General features: G+C 45.9%; 1 protein-coding gene across 1 annotated transcript in view; it reads right to left on the bottom strand.

The window, feature by feature from the left end:
* The window catches only part of MAP3K12 (mitogen-activated protein kinase kinase kinase 12), a 178256-nt gene extending 167714 nt beyond the window's left edge, over positions 1–10542 (bottom strand). The window contains exon 1 of the mRNA XM_060252246.1: positions 10349–10542. The gene's annotated coding sequence lies outside the window, so the exon portion shown is untranslated. The remainder of the gene's footprint in view (positions 1–10348) is intronic.
* Positions 10543–14420: the final 3878 nt, after the last annotated feature.

Genomic DNA, 14420 nt, shown 5'->3' with positions numbered 1-14420 from the left:
GGTGGGGGATTTGAGAGCCACACAATATGTGTGAAAGAGCCACATGTTTGGCCACTCCTCATCTACTATTTATCTTCCAAATGTTGCAGGGCAAAGTGACCTGAGCAAAGCTTTTAACAACACGATCTTACATTTAGATTTTATTCAGAAAACTGGCTATTTCTGTTGGCCAGAGTTTCAGCACAAATCACTCGGACAGAGGAGAAGGCTGTGACTCAGAGCATCTGTTTTGAATGCAGAGGATCTCAGGTTCAGCGTCTAGCATCTCTTGTTGTTTTTTTTTAAAGGATCAGGTAGTGGGTAATGTGAAAGACTTATCTCTTAAGACCTACAGAGAGAGAGATCTTGTGGTTGTAGTTGTGTATCTTGTTGAAAACTCAGAGTATGGCAGCACTGAAAAGGCAAAGCTTCCTGGAGATTATTAGAAAAGGAATTGGAAATAAAACAGCCAACATTGTGATGTCCCCTATAGATCTATGGTGTGGCCTCACCTGGAACACTGTGTGCAGTTCTGGTCACCATATCTCAAAAAGGACACTGCAAAACTGGAAAAGGTACAAAAGAGGGCAACTGAGATTAAGCGGTTGGAGCATCTTTCCTATGAGGAAAAGCTAAAGCATCTGGGACTTTCCAGTTTAGAAAAAAGACAACTTAAAGGACAGCATGTTAGAGGTTTATAAAATTGTGCAGAGGGACAGAAATGACTTTTTCTGGTGATGTCCATCAATAGCTACTAGCCAAGATGTTCTATGGAACCCATGTCCTGAGGCAGCAAACCTTTGAATTTCAGCGATAGGAGACAAAATCAAGGGAAGGCCTTGGCCTCTATAACCTCTTTGCTTGCCACCCAGGGCAACTGACTGTGTGAAATGGGATGCTGGACTAGATGAACTACTGGTCTGATCCTACAAGACTTTCCTTAGGAAATCCATTGCCAGTCAACACTGACCTTGACAGACAATGACCTGACTCAGAAAAATGACAGAAAAGATACTCTCCGTGTTACAAAACAATATCAAAATACAATTGCAATACTTTCCATTCACAACATAGTATTACAATGTAAATTTCGGTAACAAATTCAGTGACAAATACCATCCAAAGCACACAGGTTCTTTCCAAACAATACAGTCTGATGATGCAAAACCAGCCCGTTCTCGTTTCAGATCCTTATGATTGTTCCTGTGGGACCATCTTATTAATTTTGAATGCAGTAGTCTGATGGTGCCTTATTTCTTTACTATACACTGTTTTCCAGGCTTTCTCTAATTTATTTCATTACTAGAACGCTACTGTTCTTTCTCCATCTTTCAGCATTTCATTGAGGACTTTGGGGGTGGAGTCAGGAGCAAGGGTGTGACAAGCATGACTGAACTCCAAAGGGAGTTATGGCCACATTTAAAGGGACTGCACACCTTTTAAATGCCTTCCCTCCATTTGGAAATATTGAAGGACGGGGCACCTTTTTCTGGGGCTCATAGAATCGGACCCCCTGATCCAATCTTCTTGAAACTTGGGGGAGGGGAGAGTGTTTTAAGGAGAGGCACTGGATGCTATGCTGAAAAATCTGGTGCCTCTACCACAAAAAGCAGTCTCCCCAGATACCTGCAGATCAATTTTCCACTATACATTGGTCTTCTTAGGGTATAATGTACTCACAGCCACTGCTTTCTGAAAGCACTGAAGTGGGGGGGGCAGAGGGCCTCCAAACTGGGGGATCCCTTGACCCCAACTGGGGATTGGCAGCCCTATCAAGGGTTGGCAAGAGGGATAAATGCAAGTACAACTGGGTTATTATAAGGCTGTTAGCCCCTAAGTAAGTCATATTAAAGAATCTTGTATGGATTTTCAAAAGACAAAAAAAAATGGGCGTAGGTTTCTTATACAGTGAATAGTTCATTAATCCAGATTCCCTATAAATTAGTCGGGGGGGGGGGAGATCCATATTTCTGCAGCACAATTAACTGCAAACTATTTATGAAAAGCAGCCATTGAACTAGAATGACCAAGGGTTGTGATCTGGGAAAATTTCTGGTATAAATGCTAAGTCAGCCATGGGGAGTTTCAGGGAAGACTCTTATCTGATACATGAAGATATTAATACCGTAATATCAGCCTATTTTGAGGACTGCTGTAAAATATAGCAAAGTGCTATATTTTAGAGCAATATTGTATCATATAACATTATGGATACATCTAACTGGGCTTTGGCTTATGGGTGCTTGGAGTGCTAGATGTCCCTGGTTCCTTCTCCAGTTAACAGGATCCCAAGCTATGCATATTGGAAAAGTCTTTTCTCTGGGTAGGATCCAGTGGGCAATACTGATATAGATGACCCCAACAGTAGAGGGCAGCTGCCTTCCTCTGGGTTATAGAGTTTCTTTCATCTATGTGAACTAATCAGAATTCACAGCATATAAAACCTGCAATAATTACAGTCTGGCCACTGCCTTCCAATTACCATCTACCAATGGAGTTCCATTGGTCCTGTTCCACTCTCAGCCCTAATAGGATGATGTCAGCAAAGTCAGGTGACTTCAAACTGAGACCATTCGGATGTGAGCAGCAGCTTAGCCAATCAAAATCCTTTTCCCCTCAGCCTCATTTACATGCCATAATTCTATTGGGCTCTGATAAAGGCAGAGCTATGGAAGCAGAGCTGGTGAAGTTTTTATGGAGATAACCATTTTGGGCTTGCCAAGTTTTCATTATAAAAGCTATTGGATTCTTTCCATCGGTACCCGGAACACAGCCTAAAAGTCGAGAACTAGTTGGATGTGTTGCTCAGAAAGTATCAGATTGGCAGGCAGCACATCAGACTGAGCAGAGTGCTTCCAACAAAAAGCTGGGCTAACAAAAACACATATCCCTAAGCCTAGTCAAATCACAAGAAGGGCCCCCAGTCTAAGCTGGAAACTCCATCTTTAAAAGATTGTATTCTATTCTTATAGCTTGTTCCCACACAGGGAAGAAATGCCCACTGGAGTCAAGGTACTACAAAACCTTTTGTTGTTCACATAAGACCCTACACAAAAAAGCCATGCTAAATCCATGCTTCCATTCACAACAAGCAGTCACGACAAAAAAAAGAGAGAAAGAGAGAGAGAGAGTGGGTATGTACTTGTGTTCATATTGGTGCTTTAATTAACCCAGGAGGTATTGTTGCTAAGCAATTAAAGCTACAAGCTGGAATGTTTATATCAGTCCATCCCTGACTCAAAGAGGGAACGTGACTCTTGGGCAGACCAACACTACAAATGTAGACCAGTCTGAATCCGCTTTCAGCTGGGAGGGCTCTCAGCAAAGTAACTCTGGGCCCCGGGAAAAGGCAAAGAATGACTAACAAGGAATGCACAACATTTTCCTGAAATTGTACAAGTGCTGTTGAGAGTGGAGTTTGGATTGCATTGCAGATGTAAAGCATTAGATCAGGGGTGGCCAAACCACAGCTCGGGAGCTACATGTGGCTCTTTCACACATACTGCGTGGCTCTCAAAGCCCTGCCCCATCAACTGGCTTGAAGGCATTTGTCTCTTTAAATCACTTCTCCAAGCCAAGCCAGCTGGTGGCTTGGAGAATGCATTTAAAGTTAAAGTTGCTTTCTTTCCACCTCCCTCCATCTATTTTCCTTCCTTCCTTCTTGTTTTGCAGTTCTCAAACATCTGCCATTTATTCTGTGTGGCTCTTACATTAAGCAAGTTTGGCCATCCCTGCATTAGATGATGGCCAAGTATCAGGACTTCTGGAGCCGCCCTGAGCCTGCCTTTGGCGGGGGAGGGCGGGATACAAGAATAAATTTATTATTATTATTATTCTACTCCCGCCACCCAGCCCTAACCTAGATGGCCTAGGCTAGCCTGAGCTCATCAGATCTTGGAAGCTAAGTAAGGTTGGTCCTGGTTAGTATTTGGATAGAAGACCAGCAAGGAAGTCCACAGTTGCAATGCATAGGCAGGCAATCGCAAACCACTACTCTTCATCTCTTGCCTGAAAAACCCTGTGGGTAACCAGAAGTTGGCTACAACTTGACAGCACTTTCTAGGACTACCTGACATTGGTATCTGCCATCTGAGAAGAACCACTCCCAATTCCTCTGTGCTCCGGTTTCTAATACAAATGCCAGTTTCTGTGTTCAGATTTGCTGTAAAGGGAACAGGAAACAGAACCCAGTTTCTGTGGTTTACACAGATGAAGGCCTAAGCCTGTATAAAGAGTTATTACCATCATTCTCACTGGCTCCCACTGAGCCCCACTTTCCTCCTCTGTGAGGACCCAAAGTAGCTTATAACGACTCCATTTTAGCTTCACAGCAATCTTATAAGGTAGGTTAGGCTGATAGACAGTGATTGATCACCCAGCAAACTGTGTGGCAAGTAGATATTTGAACCTGGGTCTCTAATCCTAATATAATACTCTACTACACTCCCCCCTCTGAAGCTGATAAACAGGCTGTAACATGGGATGCACTAAAAGGTGCATGCCCCCTTAGACACCAGCCTCACCATGCATAGCTTAAGCCCTCTGTAGGCATTTGAGAATCTCTGCTCTATCTTTTTTTTTTTAAAGCAAGATTCTAGTCCTCATAGCAGCTGGGTAGTCAGGCTGGAAAACATACGGACGGCATCAAGACAGTACAAAGAAGGTGAGCTGGCTGCCCTAGAAAATGGATCTTTGGATGCCATTAAGGAGAACAGAGCAAGAGGCAGACATATTTCTCTTATGGGGAGCAAATCACAATGAGGTTCTCCTGCATTAGGTTTTCCCAGGAGACCTTTGCAACAGGAGCCATGTTAAGTAGCAGTCCATTCCATGTCACTAATATTTCTCATGATCAGGGGCTTTAGTGTTCTGAAAAACTACCTATGACTTACTGGAAGGAAAACCAGTTATGCAGAATCAGGGCTGATACCGCACTTGGTGAAGAGCTGTGACCAGAGCCGGCCTTCCCACTAGACAAACTAGGAAATTGCCTAGGGTGCCAGCCTTCTGGGGGTACCAAATTGGGTGCCCCCCATGTGACGGTGCTGTTACCAGTGCAGGGGTGTGTGTGTGCCTTCCCTAGGGTGTCAGATAGTCTAGTGCTGGCCCTGGCTGTGACTCAAAGACAGAACACTTGCCTTGTCATGCAGGGGGTCTCAGGTTTTATGACCAGTATCTTCAACTGAAGTATCTCAAAGAGCAGATGGTGAGGAAGACCTTTGTCTGCCTGAGACTCTTGGAGAGTCACCGATGGTAGGAGGAAACTGTGCTCAGCTAGACAGACCAGTGATCTGGTTCCAGAATAAAACATGTTCACATTCACAGTTTAATTAACTGTCCAATATATACCAGTGTGATATAATGGTTAGAGTGTGGGATACAGGTTCAAATACTCACTCTGCCATAGAAACTCTCTGGGTGACCTCGTATGCACCCAGCCTAACTTTTCTCACAGGGTTGTTGTGTGGACAAAATAGAGGAGAGATGAATCATGTAAGCTGCTTTGGTCCCCAACTGGGGAGAATGGTAATTTATAAATGAAGTAAAGTTTTAGGAAAAATCATATTATCACCAAGAGAAACTAAATTGTGTATGGTCCTTCCTCTGTGAAAAATTTTGAGCTTCCAATTTGGGCAGAAAGGTCTAGTAATAACATAAAAATTCACCCTTCCACCTTTCCAAGTATGCTTAACTCATAAGATGGCTGTATTATCTCATCCATGAAGTTCAGTGGATGATTTTGAGCTAGCTACTGACCTGCTTCACATTCTACATCCAAGGTGGCCAAACTGTGGCTCAGGAGCCACATGTGGCTCTTTCACATATTGTGTGGCTTTTGAAGCCTCCACCAAGCTGTTGGTTGGCTTGGGGGAGGTTTTTGTCTCTTTAAATCACTCCTCCAATCCAAGCCAGCTGGCAGCTTGGAGAATGCATTTAAAGTTGAAGTTGCTTTCTTTCTACCTCTCCCTATCCCAATCTATTTTCCTTCCTTCCTTCCCGCTCTCAAATGCCTGACATTCATGTTTTGGGGCTCTCAAACATAGGACATTTATTCTATGTGACTCTTACATTACGTTTGACCACCCCTGTTCTACATTCTGGAGTCTACATTCTGGAGACAGAATACATTCTACATTCTGGAGACCAAGTCCTATGAAGAAAGGCTGAAGAAGCTGGGTATGTTTAGCCTGGGGAGGAGATAGCTGAGAGGTGATATGATCACATTGTCAGATGCTTGAAAGGCCGTCGTATAGAGAGTATGGTGCAGAATTGTCTTCTGTTGCCCCAGAAGGTAGGACCAGAACTAGCAAGTTGAAATTAAATTAGAAAAGTTTCTGGCTCAACATTAAGAAGAACTTCCTGACAGAGCAGTTCCTCAGTGGAACAGGCTTCCTTGGTCGGTTCTCCTTCCTTGGAGGTCGGTTCTCCTTCCTTGGAGGTTTTTAAACAGAGGCTAGATGGCCATTTGACAGCAATGTGGATCCTGTGATTTTAGGGGGAGGTATTTGTAAATTTCCTGCATTGTGCAGGGAGTTGGACTAGATGACCCTGGGGGATGCCTTCCAACTCTATGATTCTGTGAGGATAATGTGGAATGGGAAAGGAACCCTTAAGTATGTCATCCTGAGCCACTGGAAAGAATTCCAAGATGGATGGATAACTTCCAGTGCCAGATCTAGGTCTGAAGCAGGTCTGATGTTGGTCTGAAGCAGCAGGGCAAAGTTTGAGTCCAGCGGCACCTTTAAGACCAACCAAGTTTTATTCAAGGCATGAGATTTCGTGTGGATGCATATTTCCACAGATGCATTGCAAATGGTCTCAAACTATGAGATATAAGTCTCAACTGGGGTTTGCCAGTATGAGCACTGGAACTGAAGCAAATCATCAACAACAACAACATGTCTAAATAGTTCTCGATGCTAACCCCAGCCCAAGTATTCTGAAACATCAGGAATCTGGAGCTGGTACAGTCAGGTGATAGAAGAAGTGAGGCAGCCAATTTAGTTATATGGCATTAATAAATAAGGAGCTGGATTATATGGAATCAAACCAATAGCCCATCTAGTCCAGTGCTGTCTGGTCCCACTTGTGGTATCTAAAACACTCCAAAATCTGAGAGGAACCTTTCTCAGGTCTGCTGCCTGATACCTTGTTAAGTGTGCACAGCCAATGTGGTGTTGTGGGTAAAACGTTGGATCTGGGAGACCCAGGTTCAAGTCCCCACTCAGGCCATGGAAGCTCACTAGGTGACCTTGGGTCAGTCACATACTCTCAGCCTAACTTACCTCACAGGGTTGTTATGAGGATAAAATGGAAAATGATGTGAGCTGCTTTGGGTCGCCATTGGGGAGGAAGACAAGGAAGGGTAGAAATGAAGAAATGTCTACAGTCTCTCACATAAGCTGGTTTTGTGGAAGTGTAGAGTAACCAAGTAACTTGACTCTAACTTACAGCAAGTCGGTGTGCATTCTTTAACTAAGAAATCTGGATTTGGCACCAATCAGAACAAAGGAAAAAAATGAAAGAAGTTTGCAGATAGGACTTAAATTGTACAAGGTTTTTTTCTTGGCTCTAACAGACAGCCTTCTACATTATTTGAACACATCAGACCAGGAGAAGACAACAAAAAGAAAATATTTAGGGGATACTTCCAGCCTTATATCATGTGGACTAGAAACTTAAGAAGATTTGAAATTCTCAGGATCCCAAGTTCTGCATCAAAGTCCACATTCTGAGATAATGTGGCAAACCCACATACATTTAGTGAGATGCCATTCCCATTAAGAACACAATACTGGCCTTGATACAGAGATTTAAAAACTCAATGTTCTGATCACCTGGGTGATGAAGTACAGCTATTTCAGAATCCAAGGGTTTCTATTAAAGTATTTCTTTAGCCCTATCCTGATGAATATAATATCCTGTCCCAGGCTGATGAAGAATACTAGCTTTCATGTGGCCATGGGCTGATCCATGAGACTCCACAAGATTCAATAAATTGTGCTAGCTTACTTCCTCCAGTCAAATACATCAGAGCATCTGTCAGACAATAATTCCAGGGATTTGAATGGTCTGATTCCTTTAGCAGACTAGAGTGTGGGGAGACTGATCAGTATGCCCTGCTGGAGGATATCCTAAAATGCAGAGTATGTGCAAGCTCTCCCCTCCCCCCCTGTTAAAGCTTCACCCTCCAGCTCCACAGCTCATTAGCAGCAACTCCCATTTTCCAATCTAAATATCTCTGCAAATCTAAATGTCCCTTGATTAATACCATATGTAACTCCCTTGCACCAAATATCCTTGTGGAAAGGCTGCTTTGGAGGCTAGAGGCCCAAAGGAGCTAAGTGACTTTCCCAAGGTCACATAGGAAGCTTTGTGGCAGAAGAGGAGACTGTAATGTTCCTGGGCCAGATTAGCAACCCTGATCTAGCTATTAGACTTCAGAGACTGCTGAGAGCTACCTGGCCAGACCCCTAAGACATTCTCTCAGAGATCTCTTTCACCCCACTCAAAATTAATACAAACACAATGCATATATGAAAATGAATCACATTATTTGCCATGCCTCCCAACATTTTATCACCCACCCCCCAAGTAGCCCAGGCTGTGAGATGCTCTTTTTATCTTGACCCCATCCTAAATCAATGGATAGGTAGGGAGAAGGCTACTGAATGCACAGAGAGAGACGAAGACTATCAAAATGAGGTACATGGATGGAAAAGCAGAAGGGGTGAGAAAAGATCTTTGGCTTTGCAAAAAGAGACTCCTATCCCAGACCTTTTCCATGTTCCTACAACAGTTTCTCCTTTTTCCTTGCAGCAAAAGAAAAGGTTAGTGCTCTGGAATCCATCTAACCAAATCTGTTCCATGCACCTTTCGGTACTCTGAACACCACATTGAAATCCAAAACATGTCTGCTCAGAAGCCTACTGGCCTATTCAGTGAACCTTATTCCCAGGAAAAGCATCCTTAGGATGCCCTGTTAGTTGTTCCAGGAGATCCGAAGATGGGATTTTTTACCCCCCCCCCCTCTTTTCCTTTAGCAGCCAAGTGGGAATTCTAATGGTGTGTGTATGAACCCTAGGGCGACAGCAGCTGCCTTTATTCTCAGGGCATTTTCTGAACCACCACTCTTGGCCCTAGAATCTGGCTGCCAAATGGGAAACATCCAAGTGATAAGGAAAAAAATGTCTCTGAGCACGTGCAGGGTTCATTTCATCAGCACTCGGTTGACACAGCCAATCCCAAACATCTAACAGTAAGGAAAGTTGTTTCCAGGAAGGTCTGAAACCCAGCACCTCTGCGCTTAGAGAAACTAAGCAGTGGATTTTTTTCCTGGATTAAACAAACAAGGGGTACATCCAGGTGATGCGTTGTGTGTGGAGTTTGAGACCATGAAAGATAGACTTGTGTTCACAGCCACCAACACCCTCTTAGGGTGGATGGAACAGCCTGGGCCCTGTCTCCCCCCTCCCCCCTCCCCCAGCTGCCAACCCTGGGGAATCTCAGTCCATCTGCCTCTCTCCAACCTTCCAATCCTTTCCTCCTATTTCAGCATCCTCCATAAGGCCCAGGGCGGAGCAGAGACACCACAGGGGGACATGAAGACCACTTTGCAGGCAAGAGGGGAAAAAACACCACCACCACAACCAGAGGCAATCACAAAGCCATCCGCACTTATCTCGGCCTTGACGTAGCCGCAACCTCCTCCTTCCCCCCACCTCAATCTCTGGCTCTAGGCAAAGGCGCGAGGGGGAAGGATGCTGGGGAAGGGGTGCAAAGTGCCATTCCTGAGGGAGCAAATCCATCAGCGCATCTCTGCTCACATCTTTGACTTTGAAATACACCCTTCTCTTTCCTACCATCCCTTACAGCCAGGTAGAAGAAGGTGGGGGGGAGAAGAGAATGTTGCTGTTAGGGAAAAGGAGAAGACAATCCCATCCTCCCAGCACTCTACACCATCAGAGGTCAAAGCCACAGCAGCCTACCTTTTGCCTCCTCCAGTCTCTCTCTCTCTATCTGTGATGGTGAAACCGACTGAAGCACCAAATACTGAGGAGGAGGCAGGGCAGGGACGTTGCATCCCTCCAGCAGCAGAAGCGTGAGGCTGCGCCAATTCCTCCCCCCCCCCTTCCGTTTAAAGCATCCTTTCCACAGTCTCAGCACCAGCTCCGGACCGGGCCCCCCCCCCCCCAACATCTCTGGCCATCAACTGCACCAGATCTCCCCTCCCCCCATCACTTAGAGTCCAGGTCGGCCCTGGTTTCACCCCGCCCGCCCCCCGGGCCAATCCTTTCTCTCACCTCCTAACCCTGATTCCTCCCCCCCCCCAGCCCCTTCCAGCCCTCTCCCCCTCCCCGCTCTTTACCTCGGTCCGGTGCCTTTTCCCGACGATCCAGCGGCTCGCAGAGGCAACAAAAGCCCCCCTGCTCCTCCTCCCCCGCTCCGTCAGCCGGGCAGGCCGGGCTCCATCTGGCTAATCACCGCGCTCCCCGGACAGAAGCGGCGGCGGCGGCAGCTCGGAGGAGGCGCATCCTCTCCGGCCAAGGCGCGGCGCACGCAAACCAAGCGATGGAGCGAGCGGAGGGGAGAGGAGAGGAGGATCCTCGCAGTGCCAGCCCCGGATCGGCCCTGCTGCGGCCCTCAGCGCAATTCGGCTCGGCTCCTCCTTCAACGGTGCTGCAGGCTTTTTTGCCGGTCTGCCCCCCCCCTACACACACCGGTCTGTCCGTGTGCCCCCCCCCCCCTCTCCAGCCGGTGTCACTCCGGGGACAGACACGCCCTGAGCCAGGGGGGACTTGGAACTGCCTCGGGCTGAGCGGAGGACCAGCCTCTTAAAGGCGAAGCGTCCTTGTTTGGATGGACGGGGCTGCTGCAGAGCGAAAGGCTGAATCCAATCCAATCCAAATGAAACGGCAGGACCTAAGAACAGAGCTAGAAGAACCCTGCCGGAGGAGACCAGCGGTCCATCTAGCCCAGCATGCTGGTTTAAAGAGCGACCAACCCGATCCCTTGGAGGGTCAAACTAACAGGGCATAGAGGCCCCAGCCCTCCTTGCTGCTGCCTGGCCCACCACCGGCCTTCAGATGTTTGCTGTCTCGGGATATGGAGGCTTCCCTTAATTCACAATGGCTAGTAGACACAGATTATTATTATTATTTTGTTTATTTATATTCCACCCATTCCCCCATTGGGGGCTCAGAGCGGAGTACATCAAATAGAAATAAAATCACAATAAAATCATAATAAGACTAATTACAACATTCATCAAAGTGCAGCAAAATGATTCAGCAAGAGGACATGACAGCAAAGTTGTATAACACAAAGTAGTACCACAGTACAGCACCACAGTACAGTAGTGCAGTAGAGCAGTAAAGAAGACGACGACATTGGATTTATATTCTGCCCTCCACTCAGAGTCTCAGAGTGGCTCACAATCGCCTTTATCTTCCTCCCCCACAACAGACACCCTGTGAGGTGGGTGGGGCTGATAGGGCTCTCACAGCAGCTGCCCTTTCAAGGACAATCTCTGCTAGAGCTATGGCTGACCCAAGGCCATTCTAGCAGGTGCAAGTGGAGGAGTGGGGAATCACAGTTCTCCAAGATAAGAGTCTGCACACTTACTGATTTCCGTTGACTCAGAATGACTACATAGGATTACACTGCAAATGTCACTATGAAATGTGTAGATTAGGAGGAAAGATGGCATGTTATATCCCAGTCTCATCAGATCTCAGAAGCTAAACAGGGTTAATACTTGAAAGGGAGAGCCAGTTTGGTGTAGTGGTTAAGTGTGCGGACTCTTATCTGGGAGAACAGGGTTTGATTCCCCACTCCTCCACTTGCACCTGCTAGCATGGCCTTGGGTCAGCCATAGCTCTGGCAGAGGTTGTCCTTGAAAGGGCAGCTGCTGTGAGAGCCCTCTCCAGCCCCACCCACCTCACAGGGTGTCTGTTGTGGGGGAGGAAGGTAAAGGAGATTGTGAGCCGCTCTGGGACTCTTTGGAGTGGAGGGCGGGATATAAATCCAATATCTTCTTCTTCTTCTTCTTAACCGCCATATCAATGATTAAAGGGACCTACACCAAGCAGAAGGGGGGAGGCCAACTGATAATAAATAGATGCCCGCTGCCTCATCCAAAGACCTGGAGGAACAACTCCATTTTGCAGGCCCTACGAAAGGCCAATAGGCCAGGTAGAGCCTGGATCTCAAAAGGGAGCTGATTCCACCAGGTCGGGGCCAGGACCAAAAAAAGTCCTGGCCCTGATGGAGGCAAGATGGGCATCTCTTGGGCCGGGGACTGTCAGAAGATCTTGGGAGGCCGAACGAAGCAACCTCTGGGGCGTGTATGTGAGGAGACGGTCCCATAGGTATGATGGACCTCTCCTCCATGAAAATCTCTCTTTTCTAATCTATGTTCATGGCCCATGGAGGGCCCAGGCCAGCCCAATCTCATCAGGTCTAGGAAGCTTAAGCTGTGTCAGTCCTGGTTAGTACTTGGATGGGAGACCACCAAGGAAGACCAGGGTTGCTACACAAAGGCAGACAATGGCAGAAACAAGGCCACAGCCAGGATTTTTTAAAAGTTCCCCATCCACTGTGGGCTAGGGACAAAAGCTGGAGGCTCTGAAAGTGGTTGAGGCAGACAACCCTAAAACTTTGGGGTCAAGAAGGGACTGCATGTTGCATGCAAGCCAGGGGGGTTTCCTTCCACCTCCCTCTCCCTCTCCCTCATCCCGGCACCTGGCAGCCAGCAGCTCTGTCCATCCCACCCCCTTCCCAGCACATTCCACACAGCTTCCTCTGCCTCCTGCTCCTCCACCTCTCTCCTCTCTACCTGCTGCTTTTGCTACTGCAGTGCACTGTGATCTCCCAACTCCAGTCAGGGGGCAGTGCCCCCACAGGACCCCTGTGGCTTCAGGCCTGGGCAGAAATGTCATCTGAACATCTCTTGCCTTGAGATCCTACAAAGACATCATGTCAGTTGAGACCTGATAGCACTTTCTACCATGACCATGTGTGTTCATGGCAAATCAAAGGGAAATTTAGAACAAGATTAGACAAGCTGAAAGATCAACATGGAAATACATTAACCTAACAGGGCAAAATATAGCAAGGATGGGAACATTGAAGGATGATACAGAAGCGGTGAAAGGATAGTAGATTCCTTCAGAAAATAATATTTTGAAGAAGAACCTGCAGTTCTAGAAAGTGAAGTGAAAGCTGCAAAGCAGTTGGGAGAAACAAATCACCAGGAGACGATGGGATATCAGTGGAGGTATTTCAAGCCACAGAAATGGAGCCCATCAAAATCTTAACAGGAATATGCCAACAAATATGGAAAGCACAATAATGGCCCACAGACTGGAAATGCTCAATCTATATTCCAATGCCAAAAAGGGAGATGTCAAAGACTGTAGCAACTATTGGATCATCATATTAATTTCTCATATGGGTAAAATGATGCTCAGAATCTGCCAGCAGACTATTACCATATATAGAACAAGAAATGCCAGATGTTCAAGCTGGATTCAGATAAGGAAGAAGCACTAGAGATCATATTGCAAACTTGCGTCGGTCACTGGAGTGTACTAGAGAATTCAGAAGAAAATCACTTTGTGTTTCATAGATTATAAGAAAGCTTTGGACTGTGTGGATCATAAAAAATTATGGCTGGTTTTAAAAGAAATGGGTGTGCTACAACATCTGATCGTTTTGTTGTGCAACCTCTACACTGGACAAAAGGGTACTGTTTGGACAGAAAATGGAGGAACATAATGGTTTCCAATTAGCAAGAGCAAGGATGTATTTTATCTCTATCTGCTTAGTATATATGCTGAATTTATCATAAAGAAAGCTGTATTACTTTTATATGAAGGTGGAGTGAAAATTGGTGGGAAGACTATTAACAGTTTGAGATGTGCAGATGACACCACATTACCTGCAAAAAATAGTGAAGACTTGAAAGGACTACTGATGAAGACTAAAACAGAAAGTGCCAAAACAGGTTTGCAGCTGAATATCAAGAAGATTAAAGAAATGACTATGGAGAATTATATAACTTTCAGGCTGATGAAGAAACTAAAATTGTTAACAATTTTCTATTTCAACCAAAAGGGAGGCTGCCACCCAGAAATCAGGAGGAGACTGAAACTAGGAAAGAGCTAGAAAGGATCCTTACATGTAAGGATGTGTTGTAGCTGACCAAGATAATTCATACTATAGTATTCCCCATTACTATGTATGGGTGTGAATGTTGGACAATGAAGAAATCTGACAGAAAGAAAGTTGATTCATTTGAAATGTGGTGCTAGAGGAGAGTTTTATGGATCCCGTGGAATGCCAAAAAAAAAAAATAAGTGGGTTCCAGATTAAATGAAGCCTGAACTCTCCTTAAAAGCTAAAATGACCAAACTGAGAAGACAAGAGTCACTTGGAAA

The sequence above is a fragment of the Heteronotia binoei genome, chromosome 13 (assembly GCF_032191835.1).
Source record: "Heteronotia binoei isolate CCM8104 ecotype False Entrance Well chromosome 13, APGP_CSIRO_Hbin_v1, whole genome shotgun sequence".
NCBI lineage: Eukaryota > Metazoa > Chordata > Lepidosauria > Squamata > Gekkonidae > Heteronotia > Heteronotia binoei.
Note: the sequence above shows the minus strand (reverse complement) of the source record. Positions and strands in the feature narration are given on the sequence as shown.